The sequence below is a fragment of the Asparagus officinalis genome, chromosome 8 (genome assembly GCF_001876935.1).
Source record: "Asparagus officinalis chromosome 8, Aspof.V1, whole genome shotgun sequence".
NCBI lineage: Eukaryota > Viridiplantae > Streptophyta > Magnoliopsida > Asparagales > Asparagaceae > Asparagus > Asparagus officinalis.
The window spans coordinates 106,245,365-106,256,070 of record NC_033801.1 but is presented as its reverse complement, the minus strand read 5'-3'; the positions used below and the strand labels follow the sequence as shown (position 1 = coordinate 106,256,070).

At 36.6% G+C, this 10,706-nt stretch overlaps 1 pseudogene; it reads right to left on the bottom strand.

The window, feature by feature from the left end:
* On the bottom strand, positions 1,172 to 9,004 carry LOC109821657 (annotated as a pseudogene).

Here is a 10,706-nt window from a genome sequence, read left to right as displayed (position 1 = left end):
TCTATCAGCCCCGATGGTTGGATTATCTATAGAACGAACGAGACACGAAAGGCGTTGTTCTTTTTTTGTAACCATCGCGGGGCTCTCGATTAACCTGTGCCTTCGTTATTCCGAAATTCTGTCAGCTCACGTAGTATGTCGATTCACTTCAAGCGTTCACCGACATCAATCAAGCTTCTGTGAACCAGATGGTGACGTTCATTGTCGTTCCTTAACACTGAGCTATTCGTGGAGACCTATAGGCAATTTTCGATGCCTACAGATGACATGTTCTCCCCCCATCTTGGAAGAGGGCTGCTATATGCAATCCTATTATTCGCCAGATACACATAATAAGCTGTAAGGATCTAAATTCAACAGTGTCTTACAGCCTCTTTGTCAAGTTCCCATGTTTTTTTGATAGTCTTATTAAAGGAAGTTATGTCAACATTTGCTTAATTAAAAAGTTAAAGGGGCTTTTGCATATATACCCCTCAAATCTTCTTTATTTGCAAAGTTACCCCCAAATCTTGATATTTGCAAAATTACCCCCAAATCTATTATATTAAGTTTTTATACCCCAAATTTGACAGCGTTTCCAATGTTGGATGAGCCTTTTTGACCTTTCTCACTATTCACCCCCATACACATTAGAAGGAACACACGACCCAAACATTTTCACAGAGAACAAAGGGTTAGAGAAGTAGGGGCATAGGAAAAAATGTTAGAAACAGATGGATGCAATTAGCTTCCAAAAAACATAGGGCGAGATGCTAATGTTAGAAAGAGATTTAGTTTTTATACCTCTACATCGTTGACGTTAAGGTTAAAAATTACGCCTCGTTCGGTATGTGGGAATCAAGTAAAGTGAGAATGCAATGAAGCAAGGAATGCAATTAATGTGGGAAAGTAATGCTCATTTCCATTCTCATATTTGGATGCAATTTAGAGAATAAAGTGGGAATGGACGGACATATTTGGAAGTTATGTATATTTTTATTATTCCCACATAAGGGGGAATACCTATTCCCAACCATCTCATTGGAAATGCTCATTCCCACATAAAGTGAAAAAGAAGGGGAAGTGAGATTGGGCATGTCACGCATCGAAACTATAGCAGAAATTCATAAAATACAGGGTGCGCGACAGCTGCGACCCGTGCACGAGACAATTCTTATGCACGGGTCAAGCACCGTTATAAGTGTTTTTACAAAACAAACAAATTGTGCTGAAGGTAACATCAAAAAGAAGAGCCTCTCCATATAACGCCTCTCAGCCAAGAGCCCTAACCAAAAGTTCGGCTAGTATGAAGTTACGCCGGATCTGAAAAAAATTAGAAACAATGAGATGAGCTAACGCTCAGTGAGAACATTTCCCACTAGAGTTCCTAGATAACTAACAAAACAGTAATAAGAATAAGTCTCAGAAATAACGAATTATAAGTTTTGCATGAGAATTTCAAAGATAGCAAAATACGATTACAAATATCATAATATTGTTGGCTTCCAGAAAGATTACAACAATTGTATTTTATTTCTTATGTGCAACTGAATATACAGTGACGTTTCGTGGAATCAAACCCTCTTTGAATCAAGGTAAGCATTAAGAAAGAAAAAAAACTACTAATTTGTACAAAACCAGAGAATTATTGGTTTCTCAATTTCTCAGTCAATTATCAGAATCTTAGTTCTCGATGAGTTATTTATGAAGGTAAAAATCACCCCATAGGTCACACTAAGGCTACAAATTATAGCCCAGTAGCAAGGAAATACGTAAACCGCATCACATAACAGACAATTTTTGGGAATCAAATGTACCTAACACTGTCATAGGTTACCGGTCAAATACAGAGGGGCAACAAATTTTAGAAGGGCCAATACAGAAGAGCCAATACAGAGGACCAAATAAAAGTGAATTCACCCTATGGAAGGCAGAAACAATCCATATGGGACTATTTAAGGGTTTGAAAACATCGAGATCACATGTCCAATGAGTAATACTTTACATATCAGAATTTACAGGTATTTTCAAATGAAGTTGACAAGGTAAAGCTCCTCATTTCAATTAAGACAGTTTACATATTTTTTTTCTTTTTCTTTTATCAGATACTAAGTCACGAAAAAATCTTTGAATCCGTTAACTGTTGAAATACGTTCCATATACTTCATCATAAAATTTCATATAAAACAATGCTCACAATTATTTGAAATTTGCATGAGAGCCAAATTCATTTTTCATATTTTACATAAAAATCAAATTCGCTTTTCATATATTATACGAGGCTAACATCGTATTATAGGATAGACCACAACAGAAATAGGTCAAATCTTTATATACATGAAAATAACATATTATTTATTTTTCGATCACAAGATAAATATAATACTCATGCAATTTCATATTATAAAATACTAGTGAGAAATGAACTCACCTTAAGTGGACACGACTTTCCCAAAATATTTTCCTGAGTATCAACCATATCCTATAATATAAGATATAGGAATAGAACTAATTATTAATTCAGGACAAACATATAATCAATTCATAATCTAGAGCCTAATAAATTCAAATATAATCAATAATAATCAAATTCTGCAGTACATATGAGCTTAATATTAACTTTAGCAATTTATCAAAATTTTATAGCTCCCATATACTAGCTTCTGGACTTCCTAATAATTTATGACAAGACAAGGGTTATAGGGAATTAATCAAACCCATAGTTATCTTTTATTCTTCAAATTGGACTTGTTTGCAAATAGAGTAATTGATAGGGGTCTATATGAAATTATTCTGTTCATATATGATCCTAGATTTTTCTGTTAGTGTTTATTTACAATCTTTATGGCTTTTAAGGACTTAGAATGAATTATCCTCCACCCAAGAGGGTTTGTTAACAAAGCTAAATATAACTAAGGGGGTTTTTATAAAATTTCCTCCCTTTATATTAATCTAATCCTTTTCCTTCTTCCTTCTTCGTTTCTTTTCTTATTTCCCCTTTTTTTCCGTTCCTTTTTTTTGGTTTTCTTCTTCTCTTTTTTTTTCGGCTGGAGGCATCTGAGGCACCTCTCTCTCCCTCTCCATGGCTACAAGATGGTGACGAGAATCGTCGGCGACCAGGAGAGGCCGACGGTAGACCCTCGTCAGATGTAGGTAAGTTTATTTTCTCTTTCTTTTTTTTTCAGTTTGTTTCATGCATCCTAAACACATAAAGAAAAAGAAAAAAATCCTTTGAAAACCCTAGATTTTTTTTACTTCATATTTCAAAACAAGTTAACATCCTCACTCATTTTATTTTGATTCGATTTACTAAGATTTTCTATGAAATTTGAAAGGAGATTATACATTGGAATCCTAATTTGGGTGTTGTGATCTTCTTTTCTCCCTTTTTTTCGTGGGTTTTCTTTTATATTTTTTTCTTCTCTGTTTCATTCCTCCATCTTTTGATTTTTCAGGTTTAAAAGAGAAGGTGAGATGTGAGAGACGTAGGCTAAAAGGTTCTGAGCTACTAGGGTTTTATAGGGTTAGGTTTCCAGGATAACCGAAAAAAACACGTCGCTTTTGGGACTCTCCAAGAAGCTCTAAACGAGACAGCTCAACCTGTTATATATATATTTATATATTTATCATTATTTTATATTATGTACATATTTTTTTCTGGCTATTACAGGGCACTCTGGTTTCCAAAAAAGGGTTATGTTTGTTACAAAGGAATGAGAAGTGAGAATTATTATTCCATTCTCACTCATTTCCACATACCAAATAAGGCCTTATTGTCTCCATTTCTTTGGGGATTAGTCTCAAACATGGCTATCATCTCTGAATTGGTGGAGGCCACGATGGGGGTTTGAACGAAGATGGGGAAGAAATCCATTGGAGCTTTGCCCCTTCTCCCTGTCTCCAGACTTGGTTGTTGTAATCAGAAATAAAATTTGTATTTATTAAACAAGTAAATGGTATATTAGTTATCAACAATAAGTTCTATCTAAGCTAACAAAATTTTAAAGAATATGCCAGGCATATTTCGTAAGAGAATAGCAAGTAAGAATAAGTGAGGGATAGAAAGTCTCAGTCTTAAAGAATTGGAGATTAGTTTTGCAAATATCAAGATTTGGAGAGTATCTATGTTACCAGGGTACTTCTAATCTGAATCCGTACCCGAACTTGACACGTATCCATACCCGTACCTAGACTCCTTGGACACTCCTTGCGTATATGTATATATTTATTCCAAAATGTACTCAATTACACAATACATGTTTTAATTTAAAACATTAGTCATACCATTTTTTGACATATATCCTACAATTCACATTCACTTCTTGAAACTCGTTGGACATAAGTCAAGTTTCGAATTAAGATTTTGAAGGATCTTCTGGATGTCTAGTTCAAAAACTACTGATTTTCCAATTAATAATCCACATAATAAAAGAAACATAAAACTTTTATAGGAATTTTCATTCTTATTCTTGTTCTCATATAAATTATTAATTCCAATATGTAATATATGTGTATATAAATATTTATGTAGCCATGTCCCGATGTCCTACCTTTTATAAATTTGTGCCATCATTTACCCGTACCTATACTTGTACCACTACCTGTACCCCTATCCAAGCAACATACAGGGTGTTTTTGCAAATATGAAAGGTTTGAGGGGTATACATGCAAAAACCATGCAAAAACCCCAAGGTTAAAATATCAAAGCAACAACTCTCCAAGGAATCACTTCAAGTAACACATTGTCATCTACTATGAGCGTAATATCACTTTTAGATGATAAAAACATGATCAGTGTTCTATAGAACATGCTTTATACAAGGGAGGACATGTTTCAGTAAGTGCATAACACGTATCTGAAGAATGTCCAAGAAAGTGCTGGTATCCGACAGAGGTGCGACTTCATAATAGAAACTACTCGTGCTAGGAAACCATATTTATTTATTTGTACTTGAAGTCCTTTGTATCAACCTCCCCATATCAAAAGATCAAACTGCTTACAGTTTAACTCTAGCAATGACTTAATTAAGTACCAGATGAACGAACTGAAGGGGCATGGAGCTCACTAAACATGTATCTACAAAGGTGACTTTAGGTACAATACGAGTCTCTTTGTATGTTCAACTGATATTTAATTGGCATCACAAACTTTCCTATAATCAAGTGTGGCCCCCGTGTCTGTAACTTTCAAAATTTTCACTTTGTAGTTTGTATAGGTTTGTAATATTATAAACCAATGTTTACGTGTTATTCTTAATTCAATTATAGCTTTTAATTCATTCAATGAACAATACAGAACTATTTCCCTCAACTCTACATGACCAAGGTGCTTCCAAGGATGCAGAAAGAAATGTGTGTATTGTTTTTCATATTTCCATTTATGTGGTCTTGAAAAACATTTTTTAGATAATCCTGAGAATTTATCCTTGAATATTTAAATGATACCCATTTGGTTATAAATTTCTTCATAGTATCAGAACCGTCTTCCATAAAAGGAGCAGTTGGTTTAAACGTGAGCACGAGTTATCAACGGAATGATCAAATTCTTAAGGGGAAGTTGGATGAGCCTAATCCTCTAAGTTTGACTAAGCACTTCACGAGCTATATTGAAGAAAAGACTATCAATATAGGCAGCTACATCCCAGGTAGCAGTATTAAGAGAAACGAACCATGCCCAAATTAAATAACCATAAGTGTAACTAAAGTTCCAGTTCTGAAGCTAGGCTACAAGAATATAAGAAATGTTTCAATACATAGTCACGACTCACGAGGATATCTCAGTGAACGCGCTTGTTAACAGACTACAGAGAAATTCAAAAGATTGAAAAACAAGAAAGGGTCAAATTTTGGATAAGAAATAATGCTCTTTGGTTATAAACTTAGAAACAAAAAGTGCATAAGGCAAAGAAAAAAAATTCTGTCATAGTTAATGCTAACTCGGGGGGATTCCTAATTGGAGTTTTGAATTATATTTGTCCCATTCACACAAGCCCACCACACATATATTAGAAATTCTACAAATTTACAATTATCCTGGTTAAGAGACTGCTTGAAGAGTATTATCCCTCATCATGAACAACACCCATTTTTTTAGAAAACCAAAACTTAAACAGAAGGCCCTACAAAGAGAGAACAATATTAATGTCTGGAAACTGAGTTGACCCAGAGACAGATGGTTAGGTTTTATTTATGGAGAGGAAATATGATATGTTCCATGGTTTTCCAGTGTGAAACCAAAATAAACTTCTCTAATATAGTAACTGTTCTAGTATGTATAACGCAATGGTATGCATATGATGACAAGTTTTGTATATTTATTATCAAACTACAACTGTAACTGGCAGAAAAATAGAATAACAAGAAAAGGTATAGTATGCACTTACTATTCAAAGGTCCAACTTCCAAAATATCTGAAGCTAATCACAGCCAAGTTCCGTTTGTGGCAAAGGACACAGTTTGATGAGTTCCAAAAATCCTTTGATCCATTAGGATGATCCTCTACAAAATCCTGTGCTACAGCCTTTGAAATTATGAAGCTATACAGCAACTGAGACATCTGCACTCTTTGTCAATAATGAAAGAACTTCCTTCAATGTCGACACATGCAAACCCCGTGTTCTTCCCTAATGCTATATTCATAATTCTATTAGCCTCACTAGGCATCCCAGACTTAAAAAGAAGCAATATAAAAGTATTTACTGTTATACTATCAGGCGCACAAGCAGAAGCCATCATTCTATTAAAAAGTCCAATGGCGTCTGCAGTCCTCCCTTTCATGCAATGCCCACAAATCAAAATAGTAAATGTGTGCTTATCAGGTCTACAAGCCCTCTCCTCCATCTCAACCAAAACCGAATTTGCCTCCTCCAAATTTCCTGCCTTACAAAATCCATCAATCTCCGGATTATAAGTAAAAGGGCGGGATAAAATATATTTCCGCCCATTCAATTCCTCTAGAAGTTCCCTTGCCTCCTTCAATCTATTCTTCTTGCATAAAGAATCGATGATTATAGAAAATGTGTAAGCACTCGGTCTAACTTGCTTTACACCCATTTCATGCAAAAGCTTCAACGCATCATCAACCTGCCCCTTTTCACAGTACCCATAAATCAACGAGGTGAATGTAACCACATCTGGAGAACACCCACACATCCACATCTTCTCAAACACCAAATTGGCCGATCTCAAGTCACAAACTTTACCATACCCGTCTATAAGCACATTGTAACTAACCCTACTTGGTCTAATCCCAAACTCAACCATCTCATCAAAAAACCTTCACCGCCTCCTCCATCTTACCCAACTTACAATACCCTACTTGGTATAACTCTTCACATCCAGGAACTCTATCGCCCTCAGAATCTTGCGTCCTCTATCCACCTCATTACCCTTGCATAGAACAATTTTTCAAAATAAACCCATTTAAAATTTTTATTAAAAAACAGACTCACTCCCATTTTATTTCTAGAAACCAACTCATTTCGTGGCCACGTCAGCAGCGTGACCATGAAATGGGTCGGTTTTTTTAATCTCGCCTCTAAATAGTCGGGGTTGGTAATCCCGGGGTTGCTAACCCCGATTATTTTGCACGCCCTGGTTAATATACATGCTAAATTAGTCGGGATTGGCAACCCCGACTAATTTAGCATGCTGTCTAATTGGTCGGGGTTGGGAACCCCGACCAATTCGAAAGCCCGCTATCGAAATGGTCGGGATTCCCAACCCCGACCATTTAGCAGAGACTTCTGACCCAGTCGCCGAGTGGAGCTGAAAACGGCTAAAGGACAATAGTCAGGATTGTGAACCCCGACTATTTGTTACCTGGGCCCGCCCCTTATATAAAGGTGACGACTTCATCTCCTAAGCCCCCAATTCGTTTCCAGTCGCCGCTCTCCTCTCATTTTTGTCGTTGTCCTCCTCCCAAACTCTGTGTGAGCCATCGATCTCAAATTTCAACCTTAATTTTCGTCTGAATTTCATAGTGAAAGATACCAGATAATTTCTCTATATTCCGTATAAGTGTGTCCTGTCAATGCTAAGGAGCGACCGACAAAATTTAAATCTCTCGATCGAATGACCAAATATCCAAAATACAAAGGTGAATTTATGAATTCCCGGATTGACCTATTTGGTTATGAGTTTGTATTCGGATTGTTTCTTTTGATCGCATCAAGATATTGAGGCAATGTCGCGTAAGACTTCTCCCAATCACCAAATATTTTTGTCATCGCAATTCTCCTTGCATTCCACGCTTTGCTATACGATATTTCAATCCACTTATCACGTGACACTCTATCAATTATGTCATCGGGCTTTAGTTCAAGCTTTTTTTTTATTTTGGCATAATCAACTGAGCTATGTAAGAGACTGAGGCACCACTGTGATCTCTCTCGAACATTGGATTGTTACATGTGTGAACACTGTAGTATTTTGTGATCCTAAAATACCAATTATGTTTCTTTCCGGCAAATGCATATAACTTCCAAGGACATGCGTAATCAGATTCATTCCCCTCTGCCCGACCTTGCCTTTGTGTATTCATAAAACAGATTGTCTCATAACTTGTGCGATTACTTTTAATTCGCTTGAATTTGACCAACTTTTTGATTGAGTAATCACGAATAGCATCAACCAATTGGTCTTTAGTCTCGAATAATTCACCAACTCTGAAAGGGACCTCCTCATCATCTCCTCTATTAGATGAACTTTCGCCAATGCGCATATCATGTACTGTGGAAGAACGAACCCACTCATCATATTCAAACTCGTTAGGGGATGGTTCTTCGTACTTAACATATTCATTATTAACATAAGCTTCATTTGGCCAATCGAGATTCTCTTCATCATCTTCACCCACAAATTGCATGCTGTTAATTGGTGTACTATCTTCATCTTCATCATCAGAGGCGTCGCTTCTTTCATCCTCTTCATATGAAGGTGCACCACTGTGATATTGAAGTTGAGTCCGCTCCATTCCACTCGAAGAAGAAAGAAAGCGTTCAGACTTAACTCCCAAATCTAACATGCGTGAGAATTCTCCTGGATGGTTGAATATTTAGCTCGTACTATGTGGCACCGTTTCAATAAACAATTCTATCGTTGGTTGTGACTTGCTCAAATTAAACAAAATACTCATCGAATGATCGTTTGAGATCTCAACTGCGTACGTTCAATCATAAGTTATCGGTCAATTACATATTATTTTTAGTCGATACTCTCGTGGTCAATTGTCGTAACTCGATGCAATTCATTAACCAAGTCAAGGTAACTATATGATTCTGATATCATTAACGGGATTGTCACCCCTCCAACGTACATTGGCATATTATTTATTCCATAATTAATCGTTCCACACTAAGAACAAGCAATAATAATCATATTGTTCAACCTATGCAAAACAAAATTATATCATTTAAATAAAAAAAATTAAAAAATATTATCAATTACAACCCTAAACCCCAATTACAACCCTAAACCACCAAATCCTAAACACTAAAATTGACCCCCAAATCCTAAACCATAAAATTGAGTATCCTATGCCCTAAATGTTTAATTTTAACTACAACAAGAATAAAATTTCCAAATAAACCACTACAAATAGAGTTCAAACATTAGAAATTCGTTTTTGAGAAAAAATCCTAAATTTTCTACATGTTAAAATAGGAGAGAATGTAGAGAAATTACCTGGTAGATCTTTCACTATGAAATTCAGACAAAAATTGAGGTTAAAATCTGACATCGGTGGCTCAAACAGAGTTTGGGAGGAGGACAACGACGAAAATGAGAGGAGAGCGGCGGCTGGAAACGAATAGGGGCTTAGGAGATGAAGTCGTCGCTTTTATATAGGGGGCGGGCCCAGGTAACAAATAGTCGGGGTTCATAACCCTGACTATTGTCCTTTAGCCATTTTCAGCTCCACTCAATGACTGAGCCAGAAGTCTCTGCTAAATGGTCGGGGTTGGGAATCCCGACCATTTCGATAGCGGGTTTTCGAATTAGTCGGGGTTCCTAACCCCGACCAATTAGACAACGTGCTAAAATAGTCGGGGTTGCCAACCCCGACTAATTTAGCATGTATATTAATTAAGGTGTGCAAAATAGTCGAGGTTGGCAACCCCGACTATTTAGAGGCGAGATTAAAAAAACCGACCCATTTCCTGGCCACACTGCTGGCGTGGCCACGAAATGGGTCGGTTTCTGGAAATAAAATGAGAGTGAGTCTGTTGTTTTAATAAAAAACTTAAAAGGGTTTATTTTGAAAAAATATTCCCCTTGCATAACCCATCAATTAGCACATTGTGTGTAATCGTGTCAGGAAAGATTCCATAACTCCTCATTTGTTCAAAAAACCTAAATGCACCATCTATATCTCCCAGTTTACAGCAAGCGTTGACAACACTATTAAAGCTACATGTATCCGGGGGAAAAAGGTTGCAATCTTAACTGCTCCCGAGCTAAAAAGATCGCATCTTGAGCGCGATTTCCAGAAATCAAAAGGTTCAAAAGGCTATCAAATGTGCAACCACGAATCCTGCATCTCAAGTCAACAGCTCTACTGAAACAATTTCAAACAACTCTGCCGATCACCGGATTGAACAAAAGAAGTCAATAAAAAGTCGACTAATAGATGTTCAACCAGATATCCTCTCTCGGCCATTTCGTCGAACACCTTGAGCGCGTCGACTCTGCGGTCGGATCGATCGACGAGTGATGACGTCGCAGTTTGC